Source organism: Vicugna pacos, chromosome 13, assembly GCF_048564905.1.
Source record: "Vicugna pacos chromosome 13, VicPac4, whole genome shotgun sequence".
Classification (NCBI taxonomy): Eukaryota; Metazoa; Chordata; class Mammalia; order Artiodactyla; family Camelidae; genus Vicugna; species Vicugna pacos.
In genome coordinates, this window is record NC_132999.1 from 60,935,180 (window position 1) to 60,961,101 (window position 25,922).

General features: G+C 50.0%; 1 protein-coding gene across 9 annotated transcripts in view; it reads left to right on the forward strand.

The window, feature by feature from the left end:
- Positions 1-2,091: 2,091 nt before the first annotated feature.
- CTNNBIP1 (catenin beta interacting protein 1) overlaps positions 2,092-25,922 on the forward strand; it is a 44,166-nt gene continuing 20,335 nt past the window's right edge. For 2 of the 9 annotated variants that reach the window (XR_012079515.1, XR_012079514.1), the window contains exons 1-2: positions 2,098-2,350; positions 23,363-23,448. The gene's annotated coding sequence lies outside the window, so the exon portion shown is untranslated. Of the gene's footprint in view, positions 2,351-23,362; positions 23,449-25,922 lie in introns of all 9 variants that reach the window. The other 7 variants (XM_072975428.1, XM_072975427.1, XM_072975426.1 and 4 more) reach the window with 7 other exon arrangements.

The following is a 25,922-nucleotide window of genomic DNA, read 5'->3' on the forward strand; positions in this document are numbered from 1 at the left end:
CTACGTCTTAGTCAATGGTCAAGAGAGCACAGCACTTGAATTGGTCCAGTTTAGGTCCATATCTCCCTGGTTTTTATTTTTGTTTTTGTGGGGAAAAGGCAGAATACTATAATTGGTAGCCTCATCAGCATCTCTGGTGGGTAGAAGGTGGGGAAAAGCAGTTCCCCAAGGGGCAGAGATGGTGCTGGGCTGTCTGAACTAACAGGTGTTTCCTGCCTCCTAAGCCTTCAGTGTATCATTCTAAGACTACAGATGGGTGGAGCCTGAGTTAATCCTGAAGTAATATTGCTATCTAAAAATGAAGAATTTTCCAACTCTGAGCTGATGGGGTAAGTGAGGGCCTGGCCGTGTGGATGAACTTATTGTGATTTTGAACTATAAAAATGATAAATAAATGAAAAATCTGAAAGAAGGAAAAGCATCCAGTATTTCACACGGACATATTTTCATTTTATTCATTCATTTCCCACCTTTATCCTTAAGCATATATCTTTTTAAAAATATAATGTATACATTGTATCTTGAATACCAAGCAACTTGTTCAATTTTAATTCATTTGGTTAAATATCCATATTTATATGAAAATAATTTGAAGGTGTAAGTTTTTTGTATTGGTATGCTCTGGTAAAATTGAAGGACTAGCTAGTAACTGTACTGGCATATATTAGTTGGGCTCTTGTTATGGTCATGGTAGTCTGGGTACTGATGGAGATACAGACATCATTAAGATCTATTTCCGGCCTTTAAAAGTTCATAACCTCGTGACTTTTGATAAAATTAAAATATTCCTCAATTGTAACTAAAAAGTTATTAAGTCAAAATAATATGAACATTGGAGAATATAAACACAGTAAAGTTTAAAAAAGGTATCTCTTACCCTTCTTGCATAGAGAAGGAGAAGAAATGTGGGGGGAGTAGAAGAGAATGGGACAGAAAAGGGGTGAAAAGGCTGGGGAAAGCTGGGCAGTAAGGCCTCTAAACTGTCAGTGTCACCCTATGCGAGTGTTGAAAGTGAGATCACATGCCCCTTTAAAAGAGAAGGTGGAGGATTCCAGACTTGGTAGACACTAAACTCTTAGAGGTTCAGTTTATCCTACTAGAAACCTGGGAACTCTTTTCCAAGAAACAGTTATTTTTCTCTTCCCAAGGTTATAAATACTTAAAAATATGTTTTATGTAATAACCTATAAGGTCGTAAGATAGTGCAATACCAAATTTTAATATAAAAGCAAAAAAAAAAAAAGGTAAGGTGGGAGCTGAGAGCAATTCGCATTTTGCCTAAAAGGGGCTGTTTCTATACACTTCCCAGACAGAGCCAGATTGGCAGATAGAGTCATACTTCCTATAGAAACATTTTAATCAAGGATCCCTTTCTCCCTGGAAAAAGGCACTCACCACCAACACACACGATATTCTAAGTTTAACGAACCCTCAGAAGCCCATCCCTGGGCTCTGAGCTAGGGGTATCCCAGGTTAGACAGGCCCTCAATTCAGGAGTGGGCCTAACTGCTTCAAAGGTAGCAATATTCCCAGCTCCAGGACACAGAAAGACCACGCCTCTAAATGTTTTGCATCCTGGTCCGTTTAAGATTTTTCAGGTGTCTTGGGTAAACTGGTCTCACCCAGGATTCAGCCCCGTCTGGCCTCTACCATTTTTAAACACAGACCCGTGTGTGGGAGAGGCCATTATTTTTACGGGATCACTGTGCTCCTTGAGCTGCTAGGGACAGGCAGGGTTGCTTTACCGCAGCGCCGGCTCCATCCTTGGCCCGGGCTCCGCCTTCAGGCCACCGCCCCCTCCGAGCCCCCGCCCCTCCTTCCTTGCCAACCCCTGACCGGCTCCACCCCTTTGCTCTGAGCGCAGCCCAGCCACTAGCCAAGACTGGGTTCCACCAGCCCATCTCGTGGCTCCGCCCCCTCCCGAGGGGCCCAATGAGCGTGCCCGTCAGACCCGCAGCACCCACCCTCAACAGGAACCTCCGCCCCACATGCTGATTTAGCCAGTGAGCCTCCCAGAGCGTCCAGGGCCACGCCCACCAGCGTGCCACGCCTCCGGCGCCCGGCCCTGTGCCGCCCTCCACCCCCGGGGCGTTGCCGTAGCCGCGCCTCCGCCGCCCGAGCGGAGCCAGATGCCGCCCCCTCCGCCGGTCCCTCCCCCGGCGGCCTGGCGCCTCCCTCCCTCCCCGCCGCGGTGACTCACGGAGCGGGAGGCGGAGGCTGAGGCGGCCGCTCCCGCTGCTGCTGCCGCCGCCGCCGCGGCTGCTTGGGCTGAGCGCGCCCCGGAACAGGCCGCCGCGCTCCGCTCTCGGACCCGCAGCCCCCGCCCGCCCGGCCGGGTCGGGCGGCCCAGGTAAGCTCCGAGGCCGGCCCGCACCCGCAGCACCCGGGCCCGCGCCGCGCCGGGGCTCGGGGGAGCCTCCGGCCCTTTGTCTCCCGGGGAGGGGCCGTAGAGGGCTCCCCCGACCCCGTTCGGACCCACCGGCCGGGTCCCCTGCGCGGCGCCCTGGTCCGGGCCGGGCCTCCTGCCCCGCCTGGCCGCCGCCACCTCCTGCCGCTCGCCGCCCCCGACCCCGCGGCAGACCACCATCCAGCCGTCCTCATCCACGCCCGGGGGTCGCCTCCACAGGTGTCCGAACCATCCACTCTGTTGCTCACCCCACCGTGTCGGCGTGGTTGTCATCGTCTGTCACTCCACGTCCCGTGTCCTCTTGTCTTTTCCCTCACCTCGCCCCGCTCTCAGCATCCTGATCCTCTGTATAGAGCCCCCCTACCCATATTTCCCAAACTAAATTCTACCAAGGTCTGGCCACTGGGCCACCTTTCCTCTCTAGTTGAACTGTCGTCTCCCCATCCCACCTCTCCCGGTTCCTGGAAGGTGCACATTGTAGGCATATGTCTCACCTGTATGGCGGGTGAGTGTGTATGAGCCTGAAAAAATTAATCACTCAGAGCCCCAAACTGCACTTCTTGCCTCCTTTTCATCACCCCCACCCCAACCACCTTCCTTTTTATTGAACCTGGTAACCAAGACACATAGATTTGGATACTCAACCTCTTTTAGGCCCCACATGCCTTCTGTTGTGTGCTGAACCTGTCTGAGCAGTACCTGCTGTCAGGTTAGCCCCTGGGAAGGCCCAGGAGGCCTGTGTTGGCAGCAAATCAAGTTTTATGAATAATGAGATGTGTGGCTTTCAGCACCTCCTATCTGAGGATCTAAGTATGCTATAGCTGTTAAATATTTTGTCTCCTGTCACTCACAGAACTTAAGGAAGTGTGCCTGGCCAACGGCTGGGTAAATTGAGGCACAGGGTGTGTAGGTAAGGGGCCTGGAGGCAAGTCAGAGTTTGCCCTGAGGTTCTGCTCCCAGGTGACTTGGCTCTTAGCTCCCTTCTACAACTGCTGGGCTCTAGTTCCTGGCTTTGGACTCTAAGTGATACTGATCTCTTGGGCCATTAAAGTGTCCAGAGAGACCAAGTTTCCTCTGATTTAAAGCAGGACTTTGAGTCATAAATAAAGGTGGCGGCTGTTAAATGCCAGTGTGTCATTCATGTTTCCTGGTGGAGTGAGTGGTCCTTGTAAAGTACAAGTCATTTCTTTGGAATGGAGATTCCTCTATTCAGTAGTGGGTGCTTACTGTGTGGCAGGCAGCATTCCAAGCACTGGGGCTGCCATGGTGAAGATAGACTCAGCCCCTGCCCTCCTGCAGCTGACATTCTAAAGAGGAGGGAATAAACAAATAAGTGGAAAAAATAATTTTAGTAGTGGTAAGTGCTATGAAGGTGGGAAGAACCAGTTTGGATTTTGTTCTAAGTGCATTTAGAAACCATTGGAGAATTTTAAGGAGAAAGGTAATAAGATCTGATTTAAGTTTTCAAAGATCATTCTGGCTGCTGTATCGAGGATGGATTGTAAGGAGCAGAGGCAGAAGCAAGGACACTAGTTGGGAGACATACTGTTGCAGCTGCCAGACGAGAGATGATGGTGGCTTGGTCCAGCGTAGTAGTACCAGAAGTGAAGAGGTGAAGCCAGTCTGCTTCCCCTGGGAGAGGCTGAGAGCTGTAACACAAAACTTCAGGTAACGCTGACTGAGGTTTCTATGTCTAGCAGAGAATTTCTAGACTTGACCATGCTCAGGTTTAGCTCAGCAAACCTTACTTGGTGCCTGTTGTGAGCCAGGTACTGTGCCAGACTCTGGGAACACTGACATAAATAGGGTGACTAGGGAGCAGTCTCCACGTTATGACAGGGTGCGCACAGAAAGAAAGGTGAGCACCTCCTTGAGGGGAGGGGGTTTGTGGGCTTAAAAACCAGTTAGAGATGGAGGAGGGCAGAACACACTGGGTGTCATTTCCACATCCAGCTTCATTATTTAGATGAGAGCATATTGTCCTGCCTCTGCTGTAAGATGTTGCCCGAAGAAATCGGGACTGTTCTCATGGTAGATGGGAGAACAGTTCAGTGGCTGTAAACTTGAACCATTAACCAGAATAAAGCTTGATCTTCATGCCATTCCAAATCTGTGCCGTCAGAACATGTCAGAGCTTGAGGGTCATGGGGTTACGTAGGCTAGCCCCCTCCTACGGTTGGGCACCTGTGGCCCAAAGGGACAGAGTAGCTCTTTTGAAATCCCATAGCAGTTTGTATATTTTCTTGCGGCACCTGTCACTTTCAGCCTGTTTCAGCTTCATGTGAATGTGCATGACCCTAAGCTTCCTGATGCCAGGATCTCTTCTGGATTCACCTTTCCATCCCTCGCAGCGTCTAGATCCTGCACAAAAATGAAACTCATCAAGTATAGGTTGACTTGCCTGGGTGTCTCACAGCACCTAGAAATAGAGCCCAGGATTTCTGACCCTGGCCATGCCTTTTCAGCAGGTTCCTCCTCATCCAAAGTGCAGTACGAGGGTCACCCAGCAGTCTCTGTGTCACCCAGCTCACACAACAGAGGCAGCCCTTCCTTGATGGATCTGCTCTCTCTCCAGCCCTGCGTACAAGGAACAGCTGCTGAGGGTGCTGACCAAGTGGTTATTCGACACGCAGCAAATATGAGGTGTAGCTCTTAATCAGAGCACGGACTTCACACCAAGACTATCTGGGTTTGGATCCTGGTTCTGCCGTTTTGGGCTTCATGACCTTCAGCAAGTAGCTTCACCTCTCTGTGACTCAGTTTCCCCATCTATAAAATATTAATACTTCTTTATGGAGTGGTTGGGATTAAACTAAGTAATACCTTAAATGCTTAGAACAATACTGAGCACCTTAGTATGGTCTTGGTTAAAGTAGTAGCTCTTATTTCACCATCATTTATTTATTTGCTTCTTATCTCCCATGAGACTTTAAGCTCTTTTAGGGTGGAGATTTTATCTTTTTTTTTTTTTGGTCAATAGTTAAACTTTGTAGACTCTCTATAAATGTTTGTTAAATTGCATGGCTCATTAAGCACCTACTGTGTGCTAGGCGCTGTTGTAGATGCTGGGGATACAGGCAAGAACAAGCTCATCTGGATGCATTATCTAATGGAGGTTATTTCCCAGTAGTAGAGACAGGCAGTAAACAAGCACACAAATCAACAAAATGACAGAGGACGGTGAAAAGAGAAGCAGGGAGAATGAAACAGAGCAGGGAGATGGAGAGGGTTGGGGTCATAACTTTAGCCAGTTCTGAGGAGGTAACATTGAATGGAGACCCAGACGACAGGCCGAGAGGTCAGCAGGGGCAGGAAGGCCCCTGGGGCTGGCATGTGGCGAGTGAGGAGCCGGCAGGAGTTGGGTCCATGGCCACGGTGAGGAGTTTAGATTTTCCCCTTCAGTTCTGAGCAGTGGGAAGTCACCATGTGGGAACTTTTTCTGGGGGTCCATCCTAGGAGGAAGAGCAGTGAGTGGGCTGTCCTTGTCCTGGGAAGGCTTTTGGAGGCCAGCAGTGCTGAGTTTATTCCCACAGGTTTCTCATTGCTCTGGCCTAGGTGCCCAGAAGATGTGGGAGCCATCTTCTAGGTTAACGAAGACCCAGGTGTGTGTCTGTGGGTCCTGCAGATTCCATCAAGCCGTCTTTCCCCCCTGAGTGTGTAGGCACTCGCTAAATGTTTCTTGAATTGAATGAATGAGTATCACCAGCTCTTAGCAGCCTGTCTTATGCAGTGGCGTGTCCTGAGGTTTCGGCTTCTCTCTGCATAATGTAAAGCTTTCAATCATGGTTGTGACTCTGGCATGACCTTGGAGTTTTGCTGCTGTTTTTAAATGCATCAAGGACACCCACACACATGCATGTCACTGTGTCTTTTCTGGAGGTGCACCAAGATCGACTGGGCAGCTTTCCCTCCACCCCACCCCATCCCCACTTCTCTTCCAGTCTCCTGCTGAGTGTCACCAGGCCACACTGTCGCCTCGGAACATCTCCTATTTTCCTGTTTGATTATTTGATTTATACTCCTGTATGTCACTTGACCTAGGTACAGTGGTACCTAGAAAGCATTGGCTGTCTTTAGTCTGGGCTGAGCGAAGTTGGGAAGTTCAGCAGAGCACTGAGGAAACTGCATTTCAAGTTTAGGAGTTCAGCTCACCAGGAATCCGGAGTCGGCCTCCTGAGACTGGGTGCAGTTGGCTAGCTTTTCAGATCCTCACTCAGGCATCCCCTTGTCTGTCAGTGTTCGTGATGCCACTTGCTCTGCTGACCTGGAGACTGGGCATCAAATAGGACTTCCGTGCTACAAGTAACCCTCAGGGTCCTGGTGTACTTCATTGGCAGAATCTGAAATGCTTGTTAGTCATATGTCACCTGTAGCCTTGTAAAAACTAAACCTGGAGTGGGTACAACCTTTTTCTCATGTAACTTTTTTTTTTTATTATGAGAGTAATAAGTACTCATTTAGAAAATGAGAAAATGAATGATAATGGCATTTTACATATATTTTCTTGTTCAATCTTCACTGTAGTTTCTGAGATAAGTACCATTATTATCATTTTACGTATCCAGAAGCTGAGCCCTGGGAAGGTTAAGTAACTTGTTTGAGGTCAAGCTAGTTAGGAACGGAGCCAAGAATCAAACCCAGGCTCCCACATGCGAGCTCTGAGCACCTAGTGTTGCTTTTCAGCAGGAACAATAGAGAAGAAAAAAACATACCCCTTAAGCCGGCGTGGGTGACGCTGTGAGGGTGGCCAGTTAGCTCACTGGCTGCTGTGAAGAGTTTGAATCCTACACCCTTTCCCTGTCTCATCTGGCCTTGGGCAAGCCAGTCGGCCTTCTTGGCCTTCCTTTCCCCAACTGTAAATGGGGATAATGATCCTTGTGCCTTCATAGCTCCCAGGGGCATTATGATGTCTGAGCCAAAGTGCTTTTGAACTTCTTTTATGAAAGGGCACTGAGCCCCAGCTGCTGTTGTACTTAGTTATTAAAGTCCTATTATGCCCTGATCCTCCACCAAGCCTTGTTAGAAGGGGAAGACAGTAGTCCCCAGAGGGAAAGGTGTCCTTCCATAGTGGTCAGAGCTGGACCAAAACATTGTTTTCTTCCTTCAGAGTTTCTTAAAGATTGAGGGTCACGAATACTTTCTCTGTTTTTTGTATTCATGCTGTACCAGACTCGTGTAAGCAGGCATGTAAGCTGTGCACCACAGCAGGACTGAGGACCGCCAGTGGCAGGGCAGAGAGGGGCTTGCGGGGCTTGGCTTCTCACCTGTCTGTAATGTCTCTGTACTATATAAGCCAAGGACACGGAGATACCAAGAAGTGATGGCTGTCTTCCATTCACCCTTCCTTTCCTCCTTCCTTCTAAGGACTCATTGATTCAATTGACAAGTATTTGCTGAGCTTTTATTATGATTTAGGACCCATAGTAGGCACTGGGAATACTGTGGTGAGCAGGGTAAAAATAATTCTTCCCTATCCAAAACTTACAGTCTAGGGCCAAGAGGCTTATTATCTAGTTGGAGTCATGTGAATAAAGAAAGAACATGTTGGTGAGTGTTTTGAACTCTCAGGGGGAGAGTCAGGATATAATTTCCAGTTGTACACATGGGCCCCACAGGTACCTGCCCTGGGTGGACATTAAGGTGGAGGGCTGTGCTTGGCTTCCCAGAAGAGGCGGGGAAGACTCGGTAGATTAGAGCCTCGTGTGTCACACTTAACAAAAGCTGCACTTGGTGTGGGCCTCTGTGGAAGCGGTTAGCACCTTGGCAGTCATGGTTAGTGAGAACTACGTTTCCATTTAAAGCCTTAACCCTTTGTTACTGAAGTTCAAGTCAGGGAGAAATGATCATGGCACCGAGCTCGTTCCAAAGTTTTTTGACGTTATGCCACCAATCCAGTGCCTTTCTTTTGAAATGACCATCAGACCTAGTCTCTCCAGAATTGTCTTCGTGCCTGACAGGTCTCCATCTGCCAACATTGGAAAGCAGGCATATGGCGGCAGGCGGGCTGCGGGGCTGCGGGCATCAGTGCTCTCCGGCACGATGCCAGGGACGCCTGTGTCTGAGAGCCCCGTTTGGGGTCAGTACATGCAGAGCCGGGTGGGGGAGGGATCTTTCTTCCCCAAGTCTAATGTCCACCCAGGGCAGGTACCAGTGGGGCCGATGTGTCCATCTGGAAAGCCCCAGCCCGAGCCTCGGGATCCCTTCAAAGAGTGCAGTCAGGGAGGCCCAGCGGTTCCTGCAAAAGCATACAGTGTTCTTCCGCTCTCTCTCTAGCGGGGGCTGGGGTGGAGAGCCAGAGGGCTGGCAGAGGCTCCTACCCTCATTCAGAGTGAGCGGAGGGTGCCAGGACGGTGGTTCAGTCCCGGGCGATGTTACTTTCACCCAGCCCCTGTCACTGCCTTCCTGGTGCTGGTCAGCTGCCCCTTCCGAGTGGAGGGCCTCAGAGTCATCCAGCATCTGATCAGAAGGAAATGGCTGGCTTCGCGAGGAGACCGGGTCCCTCAGTGCCCCTGGACTTCTTCAGGTGTGGTTGGGGCCCACAGGGAGAAGGTGACCCACTTCCGTATCCCCTCCCACGTGGACAGCTGGGTGGGAGGCTTTTGGAGACGAGTTCCAATTAAGGTTTTTTCAGGCCTGAGTATCTCCTGAGTCTCCAACCCACATGCTTCCTGCTGCTGGAATCCTGTGGTCCGTGTCCCTGAACTAAGTAACAACCCCAAACAGATGAAGTTACCGCCTGGTCGTTCTGCAGTCCTGGTTTCTGAGGCGGGCTTTCTTCAGGGGTCAGGGTCCGTTTTGAATTCAAACACCTTTCACAGAGTGGGCCCCACCCTTGTTCTTCCTGCCCAGTTTCCAAGGAGGTGGGTTAGTGTTGACCTTCCTACCCCAACCAAGGCCTCACAGCCTCCTGCCCCAGGCAGCCCTGGCTTCTGACAGATCTGTCCTGACCCTTGCCCTCGAAGAATGTTCTGCTGCAGAGATACGAACTAAAATGTGTTTCGGACCCTCTAGGTTTCTTCCATTCTCTCTCAAGTAGAGGGCCTTTGAATGATTTTCCATTTATAGTTTTGCTTCTCATGTGGGTGCGGGGGTGAAGGGTAGAGGAAGATGATCTAAATTTGTGAGGCTGTGAGTACTGCCCAGATGATCCGGAGATTTTTAAATGGTGACGTGTGATAGTTCTGAGCCCCTGAATGATCCAGTCTTACTTACAAAGGGGAGAGCAGAAGGTGGTAGAGAAACCGCCAAGGTCAGGTCCTCAGACCCGTGTGAGCACTGTACCTGACCGTTAGCTCCACGGCCGATCGCTGGAGTTGCAGGAGGTTGGGGGGTGCTGGTGATTTTGAGGAGAACAAAGAGGCTGTGGGGGCGTCTCTCCAGGGCCCTGGCTCTACTTTCCTGCACAGACAGCCTTCCGGAGCTTGTGGTGGGGCGTGGTGGAGTGGAGTCAGCCGGCGCAGGTGCAGGCCTCCCTCCCTCCCGGGGAAGCTGCTGCCGCCACCTGAGAGGCAGCAGGTGCCCATCACTTTCTGTCTGCTCTGGGTGCCGCCGTCCACCCTCACTTCCTGCCTCCCAGCCCCGTGAGCGATGATGGCAGAGTTGAATGCTCAACATCAGCCACGGCGCTGGACTGGCTGGACCACCCGGAGGAGGAGCTTTCTTTTGTTTTCATCTTCTGACGCCATTGCACTTCCTTTAAAAAAAAAATACCATTTGGTTATTTTGCAGTAGGTAGTATATACACAGTACACAACTCAAAAGGCTAATTGGAAACGAAGTCTCCCTGCCTCTCTGAAAGAGACGCCCTGAAAAAGACGTCTGTTAGTGGATGTCCTGTGCATCTTAACCAGAGACCTCCTGCACACATACGAGTGCATGGCGCACACGCTGACCACACACACGCCTGACACGCACTATTTTTTTTCACACTGTAACACACAGTGTTCCCGACCTTACTTTTTTCATTTCACAGTAAATACTGGAACTCATTCCATTCCACCACCACCACCGCCATCACCACTGTCATCATTTGGCTAATAGCTCTTGAGCACTCTCTGTGTCCTGGGTATTGTTAAAGTGCTTTACTTATATTAATGTATTTATTCCTCACAACTAAGTACTGAGCAGTGTTAATTGTGTACAGTTTGCAGATGAGTAAACTGAGGCAGAGAGGTTAAGTTGCTAAGTTCCTTTAGAACCACCTTACTCATTTTGTTGGTTCCATGGCATTCTTTTGATTGGTTATACTTTAATTATTTTTTAATCAATCCCCTGTTGCTGAGCATATGACTTTTCTTTTATTGCTATTAACAAGAAATATATTCTTCTGCATATATCTTTGTGCATTTATATAAGTGTATCTATAGGATAAATTCCTATAGTCTGGATTACTAGAGCAAAGGCATCTGCTTAAATTTTTAGTATTGCCAAATTGCCCTCCATGGAGATGGTAACATTTTATACACCCACTAAAATTGCACAAGAGTACCTGTTCCCTTCATACCTTGGCAGAAGTTGTCAAACTTTTTGATTTGTTGCTAATCTGATAGGTGAGATTTGGTATATCATTATAAATTTAATTTGCATTTCCTTATGAGAAAATAGAGCATCATTTCATATCTTTAAGAGCAATCTGTGATACTGTTTGCCCATTTCTTTCTTGGGTTGCCAGTCTTTTTCTTATTGATCTACAGGTGTCCTTTATATATTAAGGAAGTTTGTCCTATGACTGTGATGTATGTTACACATATTTCTACAGTTTGTGATTTTTTTTAATTATATTGTTTTTTCCATGCAGAGAGTTTTGGTTTTTCTATAATCAGATTTCTAAATCTTTTATTTTATAACTTCTAGGTTTCATTTCATATTATTTCCTCTTCCCACTGTTTTCTTTTCATATACTTAATTCTCTACTGTACACATTTAAAATTTTGGTCCATAACTGAGTGATACACAAATCCGGCATACCAGGAGTGAAACAACCTGGTATTGTGTGCCTCCAGTGGGACTTGGACAATGCCAGCTATGATGGTTTCTTGCCAAAATGTTTACCCTTTCCAATTCTAAAGAAAACTGGACAAATAGACGGTGGTCCTGGACTCTAAAAAAATGTTAATGTCATGATAGAGAAAGAAAAGCTGGTGAACCATTCTAGGCTAAGAGAAAGGAAAACGCGTGGGAACCAGATGGGGTTGAGATCTTTGATTAGATCCTGGATTAAAAACCGGTAAAGGCTGAAGCGAGGGGCGCGGCTGGGGAAATCTGGATACAGGCTGTATACGAGAACACTACTGGGTCAGTAGTAAATTCCTTGGGGGTGAGAATAGTATTGTGGTCATGTCAGAACATGGCTTTAGGAGATGGGAGATAAACTGAGAGACGTTTAGCAAAGTATCTGGTGTTTGCAACTTGCGTTCAAATGGCTCAGGGAAAGAAGCAGCGTCCGCACCTCCATCTCCCTACAGCCTGGGGAGGCGGGGACAAATGTGGCAAAATGTTATCCATTGGTGACTCTAGGGGAAGGGTATTGGGGTGTTCCTTGCACTCTTCTTTCAGTTTTTCTGTGGCTCTAAAAATTGTCAGAATAAAAAGGTGAGGAGGAAAAAGCAGCAATAAGTTTGTTCCATCTGGAATTTATTTGGGTTGCAGCCCCCTTGGCTTTGCCTGGCCATCCTGGGTTATTGTCCTGGATTTCTGGTTTCTTTTCCCTTTACAGTATGCAGTCGTCTGTTTTTCTTTGAATTCTTTTTTGGGTGAGTTATTCTTTTTTGGACTTGGAAGTTTTTTGACTGAGTATCTTTCTGGCAGACTTACATGACTTTTCTAGAAGCAGGTAAGAACTAGTGTGCATTGTATTTTTTGTTTTAACATTGCATCATGTGCTTCACGTAAATTTGCAAGGAATTTTAAATCCTCAGGAATACCACCAAGCTAATGTATAGTATAACCTCTCTCTCAGTGAACCTGGATATAAGCTTTTTCCTCTCAGCTGAGAGTTTTTGCAGGAGGTGGGGTTCTGATTGTGTTTTGTGGATATGGGCTTGTAAAAAGACTGTTGGATTTCATTTTATGGAATATGACAGCCTTGGGTGAGTAGCTGGCCTGTGAAACTGGGAGTCATTTTGCCAGGGGAGTGCTTGCAGGCCAGTTTTGCTGGGAGCTTCTGCTCCCTCTCTGTGACTTGGTGACTAATGGTTTCATAGCTTTGGGAATGGAAGATGTCATTACAAATGGATGATGAAGACTTGGCTCCTGAACTGGGTTATCTGGGCGTGCCCAGTGAGTGGGAGCAGAATATGCCATCCCCAAATATACCACTTTGGCATCTTGATTATTTTGAATTAAAGTTACTTGAAAATAACAAGTTACTTCTGGATAGCACAGGGAGCTATATTCAATATCTTGTAGTAACCTATAATGAAAGAGAAAATGAAAATGAATATATGTTTGTATATGTAGAACTGAAACATTATGCCATACACCAGAAATTGATACAACATTGAAATGGACTAGATTTCAAGAAATAAAAATCAAACAAACAAAAATAAAGTTACTTGATAAACAACCAGTGCAAGAAGGACACTCTGACCGTCCTTTGTCTCTCTGAAAGCAGGAAATAAATCTCCCATGTGCAAGGTTCCCTCCCTGTACCCTGGGCAGAAGGCATCCTTATCACCAGAGACAGGGAATTCAAGGCTGAGAAGGCTATGTAAACGAACTTCTTACTCCCTCAGTGACTTACTACCCCTAGCCCAGACTTCTTTGGTCAGTTCTTCACAAATGTAATATTTCTTTGCCTAGAAGGTATAAAAGCTGCCTTCTTTGCTCACTTCTTTGAGCCTCATCTCTTTGGGGCTCCCATATGTACAAAATCAAATTTATTTTTCTCCTGTTAATGTCTTACATCAGTTTAATTATTAGATCAGCTAAAGACCCTGGAAGGAAAGAGGGGGAGAGTTTTCCTTCCCTGCACTGGTCTGGGTGTTCGTGCCTACCCTCAGTGGGGATGGGGTAGTTTTTCCCTGAGAACCTTCACACAAGCCCCTGAGGCCTCCTGTCAACTTCTATCTGTTCTTCTGAGCTTTTCCACTGTCGCCCTGGCCCTGAGCAGGTGACCCTGGGTGGATTCCTGTCGCATAAGGTGCTGTGCTTTCCCGTCTCCTCAGAGCCTATGTGTTTTCCCTGATCATCTCTCCCCTCCCCTCCGGCCTCCAGTGTCCTTGCAGTCAGACTGGACCCATCAGAAGTTCTCATCTTCAGGCTACTTCCCCAGCGAGTTAATGGAATAAATGCATGTAGATTCTGGAGTTGCCTTTGTGTGAGATATTTTTTTATTTTTATTATCAGCTTGTTAAACATTTAGGGAGGAAGGAAACTTAAGTCTTCAGCAGCCTCTTAGGGGGAGGTTTCCTCCTTTTTTGTCCTGAGGTGGCTGGAGGGAAAGGAGAGGGAAGGTCACGGCCCTGTGTAACAGAGCAGAAGCAGTTATCCAAACAAACAAACAGTGTGGCTTTACGTGGTTCGAGGGTGTGATGAATCCTTGCAGTTTAGTGCGATGGTCTGGATATGTTTTTGAGGTAAACAGACGTAGCTATATTGTTATGCAAATTAGCACACACCTGTATGCTGAAAGCCTACAGCAAAGAGGGGGCAGTAACCCTAAAACTCATTTTCTTCAGCGCTTATAGGGAGAAGGTTCCCCCAGGAGGCCAGGCCTGGGGCCTGTCAGCTGGATCCCGAGGGGGGCCATCTCCAGAGCTGGGCAGGGAGGAGGGGGCTGGCTCCAGAGGCCGGGAGGCACGACTGGGGGACTGAGCCCTCGCCCTGCAAGCGACCCAATTGGTTTAATGACCTAATTCTCACCACAGGAAGCTGGGGGCCTTCCTGGCCCCCATTCTGAGGGGATGCCAGAGAGCCTGGTTCGGGAAGCTTATTTATTTGAACCAATTATAGGAGACTTCAGTGGGATGGAGGGAGAGTGGGGGCAAAGGCAGAGGAGCCGGAGAGGGTGGTGATTCTGGAGCAGGCCAGCCTGCCATTAGGCGTGGGAAGGGCTGGGCTGGCCTTGCCTGGGCCTGCCTCTGAGAACAAGGCTCCAGCATGAGGGTGGCGTGGACGTGTCCAAATGGCTCTGAGCGAAGGGACCTTACGCAGGAGCTGAGAAATAAATAGCACTGTGTCCGTTTTTCCCCATCCTTTAGAATTTCCCAATTGAATGGACATTTTAAATGAGGACCCTGCAAGAGCTGACATAGCTGTGGGCAGTGGGATGGATGGAGCCTCCATGGGTTAAAATTTCCCTTCTGGCCTCTTTCTCTGGAGGTGACCCAAGGTCTGTGAAACCTGGCCAGACTCCTTCCGTGGGATGATTAGGCTTGGAACTGGTCCTTCCAGCCCAAAGTTGACTTCAGCGATCCCTAAGAAGACTGACCAGCAATGCAAATGGAGTTGTCCCGAAGTGGGGGTGGAGGTGGGCGTGGGGGTTGTCAGCATGTTGGGGACATCTCAGATTTTGCCACTTACATCCACTCATAAATAGACATGAGCTCTGGAGTCCGCGTTACCCGGTCCTTGGAACCTGCAAGAGGCCAAGGGTCAGACTGAATCGGAGGAAGATCCGGAGCCGGATTTTGATCGCTTGCTGGTTCCTGCCCTCAGGTCTCAGGCTCTGGCTTGGCCAGGTTCCAGGGCTCCAGCTGCTCCCTGGGAAGGAAAAAAAAATCTCTTTTTAAATTAGGTCAGAAGATGCCTTTCTTTCCTTCTGTCCTTTGTCCCCCTACTGTGCGGAGATGAAGCCACCACCTGCACTTCCCTTGGTCAGAACTGCAGAGCCTTTGCCGGGGACCAGGAGCCTCCTGGTGCAGCCTCAGAAACTTCTCTGCCCCTGCTCCGTGTTCCCTTCCTGTTTTTATTGTTCTAGCTGACCCACAGGGGCTGTCAGAGCAGGCCTGCCAGGTGCTCTTGCTTAGCTGTGAAAAGGTAGGTTTACCTAATTCAGGACTTAAAGAGACAGTGAGGTCTTTTTCTACCAACCAACCCAAAATCACAGGATAAAAAAAAAATTTATTTTGTAGGGGGAGGAGGTAATTAGATTTATTTATTTGTTTTTAGAGGAGGTCCTGGGGATTGAACCTAGGACCCTTGCGCATGCTAGGCATGTGCTCAACCACTGAGCTATACCCTCCCCACTAAAAAAATTTTTTTAAACTGAGAGTTTTGAACAGGTCCCTTTTACCAATCCAGTTACATCAACATACAGTAATCTACACGTGCAGGCTCCTTCAGTTCCTTGACATCTTAGAGTCTCTGAGGTGAGGACGTCCTGAGGTTGGAGGTGTCTTTCATGGTCCCCAGGTGAATCTGAAATCCGTTCATTCACTTAACCACGTGTGGAGCTCCAGTGTGACTGGCAGCAGTGTTCCATCTACTGGGCTCCTCAGCACAGAGCCCACAGTCTGCGAACTTTTCAAGGGTCCACAAAAATGTTGGAGACCCGAAAAAACAGTTCCAGGTCCCTCTGCTCTTGCGAGTTACATGAGAATTCTATTTAATGAGAGATGTGGGTCCGTTTTGCTAGATCACTGAGAACACAGCTGCCCAGGGCCTACGAAGGCCTTGTAAACCTCCCTGTGGCTGCCCTCAGAGAGCTTCCGGTTTGGAGGTGGAAACAGATATGCAGACCCCCAAGTGCAGTGTCAGGGCAGAGCTGCGAGCAGAGGAAATTTGGGTGAGCTTGCAAACACAGGCTTCAGAAAGGTAATGACAGAACAGTAAACAGTGAGCACAGAAGAACGTCCCAGGCTGAGGGACCAGAGATGTGACGGCCCAGAGGTGTGGAAGGAGCCTGGTGCAGTTGGTAACTGAGGTGCCACCCAGCAGGGCTTCTCACCCTCCGTCCCGGGGTGGGAGGCTTCCTGTGCTTCGTAGGATGCTTAGCACTGTCCCCGGCCCTACCCAGTAGCATCCTCCCAATTATGACAATCAAAAGTCCCCAGACACTGCCAGATGCCCCTGGCTGAGAACCACTGTCGAGGAGGGAGCCCTTTCCTGTCCACCGTGTGGGTCCGGGGAGGGCTGGCTCGGGCAGGGTTGTGCCTGTCCTGGAGCCCGCTGGTCTGCGTGGCACGCCTGTTGGAGCCACACGCACGAGCGGCCTGCGGGCTCACTCCGAGGGGGAGTCAGGCCACAAAAAGGAGGATGTACCCCCGAACCCGCCTTCCCAGCCTAACCACGGTTTTCTGTGTTGATGCCTTTCCCGCAGCCATCGTGTGGACAGCTGGGCAGGGCGGCCGCGCTCTGCGTGTTGTTGGGCTGTTTTGAATGATGTCCAGTGGATTTGATTTTAATGCTTCAAGAAGCTTCACCAAGGGGGCTTCATCAGGGCAGCTCACGCCTGGAACAGAATGTGCCGTGTCACTGTGAAGGGGCAGGTGGCAGCTCTGAGGGAGGAGGTGTTGGGAGGGGGAGTGTCGAGCGTTCCAGAATCTCTCCTGCGCCAGGGCTGAGGAGGGCCCATCGGTGTCTGGGCTCCCTAGCCGCTCCCCCAGACGAGGGTTGCCCCAGGGCCTTCGGAGACAGCTGCAGCCTCTCCTGCTGCTGCCCCCCATTTCCCTGGGGCTTTTTAATGTTTTCCTGGCTTTAAATTTTGATTTCATATCTGCAGAAAATTTGAAATAGTACAGTGAACACGCCTGTGCCCTTTACCTTGATTGACCGGTGCTAAATAACAATTGCCATATTTGCTCATCGCCCTGTCTCTGTCCAAACGCATACACACACGCATACACTCACACATACACACTTATATATACACACACTTAGACACATACACACATACACTCATAAACACATACACACTCACACACACACACACACACACAGACACAGTCACATACACATACCTTTCTTCCTGAACCATTTGAGAATAAGTTGCAAGCATTAAGACATTTCACCCTTAAATGCTTCAGCCTGTATCTCTTAAGGACCAGGACATTTTCCAACATAATCACAATGTAGTCATCACACTCAACACAAAAACACTGATACAGTACTGATATCTATTGGCTACTCCTGTCACATTTTCTCCAGTTGCCCAGCAATGCCCTTTATGACTCCCTCCCTCCCCTCCCCTCCGCTCTCTGGGTCCCATCAAGAACCAGTCACTGTATTTAGGTCTTATTCTGCCTTATTCCATTTTCTGATTGGCAGTAGTTTGGGGCTCTGGCTTGTTTTTTCCCCATAAAGAAGATTTTCATTTTAATTTCAGTTAAAATGGCTAGTGTTTCTATCAACTTCTGGACTAGGAGGGGTGGATAGGATGGAGAGAAAGTATGAATTTTCAAATCCAGGCTCAGTCACGTATTAGCTCCATGGCCTTGGGCCAGTTACTTACCTTCTCTGAGCCTTGGTTGTCCCATCTATAAAATGGGAATAATTCCTACCTTGCAGGCTTGTCGTGAGGACTCAATGTGCTGAACATGCCTGACATTGTGCCGGGCCCTTAGAAATGCCCTAGCAACAGCAGTAATTACCACTGTTGTTCTGCAACTTCGACTGGCTTCACAGAGCAGGAAGGAGCTTTGGAACAGGTTGGAATCTGGGTTGGTGACCTCAGGACAAATTCCTTATCCCAAGCTCATCGCCTGAAAATGGTCTGCGCCCTGCAAACTCCCTGCCGCCCCTGCCGCCGCTACACCTGTTTTGCTCCTGCTAGTGGAGTACGGTTCGAGAGTGCTGAGCCCCGCTCTGGGCTGAGGAGGCTGCAATGTGGAATTTATTAATTAAGACGGTTGCTCATGAGGCCCTAGTGTCTGGGAGGTTGCAGCTTAATTACTGAGAGTGGAGCTGGTGGAAGTTCTCTGGTGCCCCAGTTGTGATGTCACTGGGGAGGTGCTGTCCCGCGTGGGACTCGCAGCCAGGGCCGCAGATCAGCCTCAGCCCTGCCTCCCTCTCCCTGGCTCTGAGCACGTTTTTGTCTGTTTACTTGTATACTGGAGGACAGCGTAGCACAGGGGCAAGAGCCCGGACTGTCAGAGGTCGAATCCTGCCCCAGAACGGACTAGGATGGACTGGCTGGGTGAGCAGAATCTCTGTGTTTCTGTGTCCTCATTTGTAAAATCTTCTAGGGATATTTGTCTCGAAGACTGAAAGATTCACATACACAAAGGGTTAAAAGAATAGTGTCTGGGTGTCTGGCCAACAGCAAGGCAGAATGTGTGTCAGCCGTTTCTTTAAGCCGTGTTCTCACCTGGAGGGGATTTTGCCCCCCCCCCAGGGAACACGTGGCAATGTCTGGAATGGTCTTGGCGGTCACAGCGAAGGGGGAGGTGCTAGTGCACCTGGCGGGGAGAGCACAGGGGTGCTGCTAAATATCCTGCAGTGTGCAGGACAGTCTCCACAGCAGGGAATTACCCAGTCCCAAATGTCAACAGTAGGGGGAGGGTAGAGCTCAGTGGTAGAGCGCATGCCGAGCTTGCACAAGGTCCTGGGTTCAATCTCCAGTACCTCCTCTAAAAATAAATAAACCTAATTACCTCCTCCCCCCACTTAAGAAAAAAAACCAAAGCAAAATGTCAACAGAGCCAAGAGTGAGACACCAAGGGCAGCATGTAGAACATGGGAGGGGGCCCTGTTTCCCTCTCCAGCCCTCCTCTCATTCCTTCACCTCATCATTCCTTTGACTCAGTTGAGGGCTGATGGGCAAACTAGGACGGAAGAAGGGAAAAGAAATGCTGGAAGATTTTAAACCTTTGAATTCTTATTGTTTGTTTAACTTTACCCCCATCCTGTAACAAAAATATCATTTACTTACACTGTCCACGTTGTCTCCTGATCTTATCGTAATAAGTAATAGTAACTAATATTTATTGCACATGTGCCATGTGCCAGGCACTCTGCCGGGTGCTTTCTTTGTATGTTCTTTCATTTAATTTCACAGCCAGCACTTGTGGTGGGTTCCATTGTCACCCCCATTATGCAGATAAGGAAACTGAGGCCTAGAAATGGGAAGGGCTCTAAGCAAATCCTGGTCTTTCCCCAAAACTGCTCTGCTAGTTTCTCCCCCATCTTGGTGATAGGAAAGCCCCTTTTCAGTATCTCAGCCTGAAAACCTGGGAATTCCCATCACACACCCCTCTCCTCACATCCCACACCAGACCCGCGGGCCCTCCTGATGTCCACTCTGCACCCACTGCAGCCACTGCCACTGCCCCTCCATCTGCCTGGATTCCTGCCACGGCCTCCTTGCTGCTGTCCCCAAGTCAGGGTGGCCCTGCTAAAACCCAGGTCGGATCAGGCCACGCCTCTGCTCCAGCCTCACAGGGGCTCCCTACCCCCCCACTGCCACCCGCTTCCCTCCCGCTGCACCCAGGGCCCCTGTCCAGCTCTCCTGGTCCTCCTCTGCACACCCCCTCACCAGACCACTCCACACTCCTGTCCCCTCGCCCCTGTCCCCTTGCTCCTCCCTATAGATTACCTACCCATTGATTACACTTTGTTTATTTCACTTTGTCTGTTCTCCCCTCTCACTGGAATGTACCTAGGGACTTTTGACCGCTTTGCACTGCTGTATCCCAGTACCCAGAGAGTGCTCCTTATGTTTGTTGATTGAGTGAATAAGCGCGCTTCCCCTAAGGCTGCTCAGCTGGTAAGTGGCATTGCCAGGATGTCAGTTCTTCACCCTCACTCACGTCACTCCTTCCCAAAGGGCCCGGCTCCCCAACCACCCCATCCAGCACAGTGTCTCCCAAAAGTGCCCAGAAGTTTCTCAGGTCTGGTCTGTCACCACATTTAGACTCTGTCTTCAGGACACTTTGCGGATTTTCATGGTGGTACCGATTTCATCTGAAGGAGGAATCTGCTCTGGTTCCAGCATGGGCTTCTCTGTGGCCCATGGAGTCCTGTCCTCGCTGTTCAGCCTGTTCCCAGGGCCTCCACCTCCACTGGCAGCTGTCAACGTCATGCCTCCCCACACCTCTTCCCACAGCCACAGCAGCAGTCCAGGCTCTGACACAACTCCCATCCTGCAGTTCCACCTGCCGAGGTGTCCCATGCCCTTCTGTCCTTGCCGTCCCTTCTCCGTCACCCCCACCCGAGCCCCGGCTCTCACGTGGCCTGGCAGGGACATGCACTCCAGCTCTGCCCATCTCTCCTCCACGCTGCAGCCACAGTGGTCTCTTGACGCACTCCCCTACCCCTGCTTGACCCTCTCCTCACCCCCTCAGGACCCCATGCAGTCCAGCACCTCCAGCCCCTTCACCTGCCTCCCCAGCCACACCTTATTCCTCCAGTTTCCCTGTCCAGGCTCTTCCTGCTTCAGGACCTTTACATGCCTGTGGCCCCCAACCCAGCTCCTCCTCTTCCTCGAGTGTGTCCTCTGAAGGGTGCCTGCCCCCAGGGCAAGGTCAGATCCCCAGCTGCACTCCAAAGGCACCTTGCACTCACCCTTCTGGTCATTTATCACAGTGTCTGAGGCTGCGTTTACCTGAGTATGACTTGGTTAGTATCTGTCTCCCCTGCTCACTGGGAACCACCGTCGCAAGCAGACTGTGATGGTTGAACTCACCTGTGTGTCCTCAGTGCCCAGCACAGGGCCTGGCATTTAATAAACAGATGCTCAGTAATTGTTCAGAGAATGTCTATTCCCTGTGCCTGCAGTGCCCTTCCTTGTCTTCTCTACCAGCAAACTCCTGTTCATCCTTTAAGACCCAGCTCCAGTGTCTTCTCCCAGGAGCTTTATCCCTCCTCTGTGTTGTCACAGAGCTTTGCACATCCCCTTACTCTGCCACTTACTACACTGGGATCTCCTCCCGCCTCTGAGCTGCTGAGGGGGAGGTGCTGGGCACCGCGTGTTACGGGCGCTGGCACTTCGAAAGTGTTGTGTCTTAACCTGGCATATCTTTTTGGCTTGTTGTTACGTGTTATTTGTGTTGTTTTCCATTTGCCTTGTGCAGTGTGCTTTCTCAGCCATTCGGTTACCTCTTGGAAGACAGGCTCAGTGTCACTGCCCCCCTTCTGTCTCTCCTGCTCCCTGAGCCTGACGCAGGGCTGTGGGCACCTAGAAAGGTTTTATTTTAGAAATCCATCTGGAGTCCATGTCATACCTACTTAAGGTTACGGGGCTCTTGGCAGTTTGAGAGCACTTGGCATCCTTTCCCTCATTCTGGACCAGCTAGATAATTTGTGAGGCCCGATTTGGGGCCCCTTGTTCAAAAATTATTAAGACGGTGACAGCCAAGCATTAAACCAAGTGTAGGACTCTTCTGAGTGCAGGCCCTGTGCTGGCGCCCAGGCCTTGTGCTCGTGAAGCCAGGCCAGATCTCGTGTGTCCACTGAGGGAAGACATGGTAGAGGCCCTGATTTCCTCTTGACCAATGGCAAAATGAAGGGCCCAGAGGCCAGTGACTGACTGACCTCAGGTGGCACAGTTGACCAGTGAGAGAACAGAACCGGAAACAGTCCAGCCCCAGGGGTGTGCTCTCTGTCTCCACTGCTCTGGGGCCCCAGCAGCCTTGAGCCTCAGTTTCCTCCTCTGTAAACTGGGAACATTGACCTGATCATAAAGTGGCAAATGGAAAAGCTGGTGTGAGTCCCAGGGTAGTGCCGTGAGGAGCCCACCACATCCCTTTGACGCCGTCTCCTTCAAGTCATGAATCCAAGGTGCCTCTGCTTCCTGGACGGTCCGGGCCCTGTAGGCAGTAGGAAGCTAATTGGCTGTTGGGATAGTTGGAGAAATTAAAGCCTGTCAGAAGTGGGAGAAGGTTGTCTCTTTTCATCTCTTTTTGAAGGAATATGGGGACTTGGGTGGAAAGTTCCCCAGGGATCCTTGGTATTTCAGTGCTTTGATGTCTCGAGAAATAAAAGAGCAATTAATTGCTGTAAATGTCTTTCCCATAGGGTAGTCTGAGGGTGGGGGGTGGCAGTGGCGGGTCACCACTCTCCCATCCCAGGGACATCGCTGGCTGAAGGGCCATGCCGACCGGAGACCCAGAGGCTAGAGCGGCACCTCCCTGTAGGGGAGGCTTTTGAAATCTCAATTTCTCTGGAAAACACGTTTTCCTCGGCCCCTTGCATGAGTGAGTAGCTTTCTTGCAGAAATTGCTGAAGACAGATGGGTTGCAAAGCTCCTCTCAGTCCCTCAGAACTGGTTTCTTAATTATCCAAAGACATCTGTCCTCACTGGGGGCTGAGAGCCAAAAGTCCACCTTTAAACCAGGTGCTCTGAGGTCCATGCACCACCGTGGGGAGTGGCCGAGCTGACAAGGGTGGGCCAGACTCCCCTGCCCCCTGCTCCTCCACCTGCTCCTGCCAGGTTGCAGAACCCAAAGAATGAGGTTGGGGGGCGGGCAAAAGAAGAGAAGAGAATGTTCTCTGATTCCTGGAAGAGGTGTGTTTGAGGCAAGCGGACATGTGGCCAGGCTAGCAGGTTGTCAATCATCTGCAAATGTGCTGTGTGTGTGCAAGTCTGTGTTTCCATACACAGCTCCCAATGTCCCCCAGGCACACGCACACGGTACACGTCTGGGCACAAAGTGGGCAGAGTGCCAGGTCCCTGTGCCTGGCTCTTTGTAGGTCTGGTTGTTTGGAGGGTGGGACGCCTTCTCATGCAGATGCAGGACTTGCCCATCAGCTGCCCCAGAGTGATTCACTCTGGTCTTCGACGTCTCCCAGCACTGCTCTCACTCAGCCTCGGTGACTAACCTGGGGCAGGGGGTTGTGGGGAGGCTGTGTGGTGACCTGCTTTGGCCGGAAATGACAGGCAAGCACAGCTGCAGTCAGCACCTTATCCCAGAGATGTGGGTGCAAGTTCCCAGGCTGGCCAGACACACAGGTATTTCTGGACTGCACGGAGCTCATCACCACGAGGTTCCCACCAGCTGCCCTGTATCCCTCAGCGTGGGGCGTGCGCTCCTCCCAGCTCCTCCCAGCTCCTCCCATGACCTGTGTCTGTTTCCACAGGGCTGCACCTTCCTATATTCTCCCCGGCCACAACCTGCCCATCGCAGTTGAGCCCCAGTTTGCCTGAAATTAATTTCCAGAAGCAGGTAAGAACCTCAGGGGAAGACATCTGGGTGGGTGGCCATAGAACAGTGTTGGGGTGGGGGCCTTGGGTCCCGCCTCAGGGGCTGACCATGAAGTTAGCACATCTCCTGTCCTTTCTCCCTCATCCTGACAATGCTCGTTGCTTCAGCTGTGTGGGTTCTTACGCTGAGTGTGTGGTACTACTGATGTCTTTTAGGCTGTTAAGGTGTGTGCAGTCTGAATTTTTCATATAAGCTCTATGAATTGCACAATTGTATTGTATTTTCGTGCAGCATAATCATTGTACAAATTTAAAGGTACCTTTTAAAACATGAGCATTTATAATATATCACAACTTTTAAAAAATGGACAAAACAAAAGGCAAGTGCTGGGACCCATGGGGCAGAGAGGGCTTGTGTATCTAAAGGTCCCCCGCTGTCTGGCCCAGCCCACAGTTGCTCAGCATTTTCCAAGCAGGTGCCTAGACCACCATGAGTAGGAAGGTATATTCCAATTTATATAAATATGGGTATTAACATTAGCTTCAAGTTTATAAATAAAAATGAGGGCAGGTGGCTGTGTTCGTGTTCGGGGCCCCTCGGGCCTGTCAGTGGGAGGCCAGCTTTCAAAGCTGTTTATCAGAAGGGGTCTGACTGCTGCACGCCCCGATCTCCAGTCCCTCCCACACCACCTCCTGATTCTCCCAAAGTGAGATCAGCTGCTTCCAAGATGGAGCTCGTGGGCATAGAGATTAGGTCCCTCTAATCCCTGGGTGGGAGCAGGGTACCTTCTGGATGACCTCGATGCCTCCCAGAGAGCGCAGTGTGGCCTCCCAGGCCGAGGGCCACATTTGTCGCTTTGTATGGGTCCTTCCCAGTGGTTGGGAACCCCTTCCTCACTGTCCTTTACCAGCCAACCTTCCTTCAACTGAGATGCGGTCTCAAAGCCAACAGAAGTGTGTATCTGGTGGGGATGGATACATCTGTGTGTCTGCAGTGAATGTATGTACCTCAGTTTCCCTTAATTGCATTTGTCCAAGATCAAGCGTATTTTCTGGAGTCACGCCCACTTTTCACACAACACGTGGGTGTCTGTGACATAATGTATCTATAGCCACATTCCCGTCGCCATTCGTTTGGATAGTTAGCTGATAGTTGCCTGTTTCTATCCAGTTTCTGGTTTTTGGCTCACATATGCCTTTCCCTGGTTAGCTTCCAGAATGCTGTATCTCCAGAGAGGGAGCAGATCTGTCTCTGACCTGGGCAGGTGACATTGAGGGGTTTTCTTGGGGTTTAGAATGGAAGCGCCACCATCTTAGGTGATGGGGTGTTGAGGGGGTAGCTGGGAGACCATAACTGAGAAGCATTGTTACCTTTGGCTCCAGAGGCTGAGGACTGAATGCATAATTAGTGTGTCTAAATTCTTTGTAGTTTGGACTCATGCAATTCAAACACATTTTAGTGGAGACCAGTTTTTTTTTTTCTGGACAATTTTTTTCTTTTTTTTTGAGAGCAGTTCTTGATCCCTACAGGGGAGAGTAAGAATTCTCAAGTGAAGTTAATCTGATGTGTGTCAAAATTGCGATGAAAACTTAATAGCATGTTTGCTTGGATAGGCACCAAACGCAAACACACTTTAATCCGCTTGTGGCATACCAGCGACTGGACCGTCTGTGCTGTTTAGGTCAATTATGATTTATTCTCTTCAGTAATTTCCTTCACCTTGGCACCCCTGATGCAGGTTCTGTTTAGGACGGAATTATGTAAACCAGTCACAACGTCCCAGTCCACCCAGATTGGAGTGTGAAGCAGGAATGTGGTCCTGGTCCACAGTCTGCCCCAGACCCAGCCCTGGGTGTTCCTCCCTCAGGGCGGGACCAGCTCAAACTAGAGCTCGGAAAATGCTAGAAGACCAGAATTTTCAGCAGTGGCAGGAGTCTCCCCAAGGCAAGGAGAAACTGTGTAAGAACCCGTCTCTGCCAGGAAGTGTGAAGTGGAAGTGACCTGGCCCCAAAGACCCCAGGCCCACAGCTGGGTGTGTGGGGCTCCCCAGTGATCACAGCATGAGTGTGGGAGGCAGGTCCCCTGGAATAGTGAGGCTACAGTGGTGGAAACTGGAGCAGCACCTATGTGTATGGGGCGCCAAGGGTAAGATTTGGGAAGAGCAAAGTTCCATGAAGTAGAGCCCACGTGAAATGATTCACACGTGTACACACACGCGCGCGCACACACACACAGTCTCTGCCCTGTTGGTTCTGAGCCCTGATACCTCTGTTGAAGGGCACTTGGCTGATTAGGAAAGGACAGCGAGGAAGGAGCTCCCAACTTCCCTGAGGCCAGGATCCCTGGTCCTGGGATGCACAGCAAAACCAGATGCATATCCTTGCCTGGGTAGAGCTGCCCTTGCATGAGGGAACAAGCTTGCTCTGGGACTGGGATGTGGTTTGTGACAGTAGGGTCACAATAAAGCCTTGAACCAGAGGGGCCTGTTGGGGGCT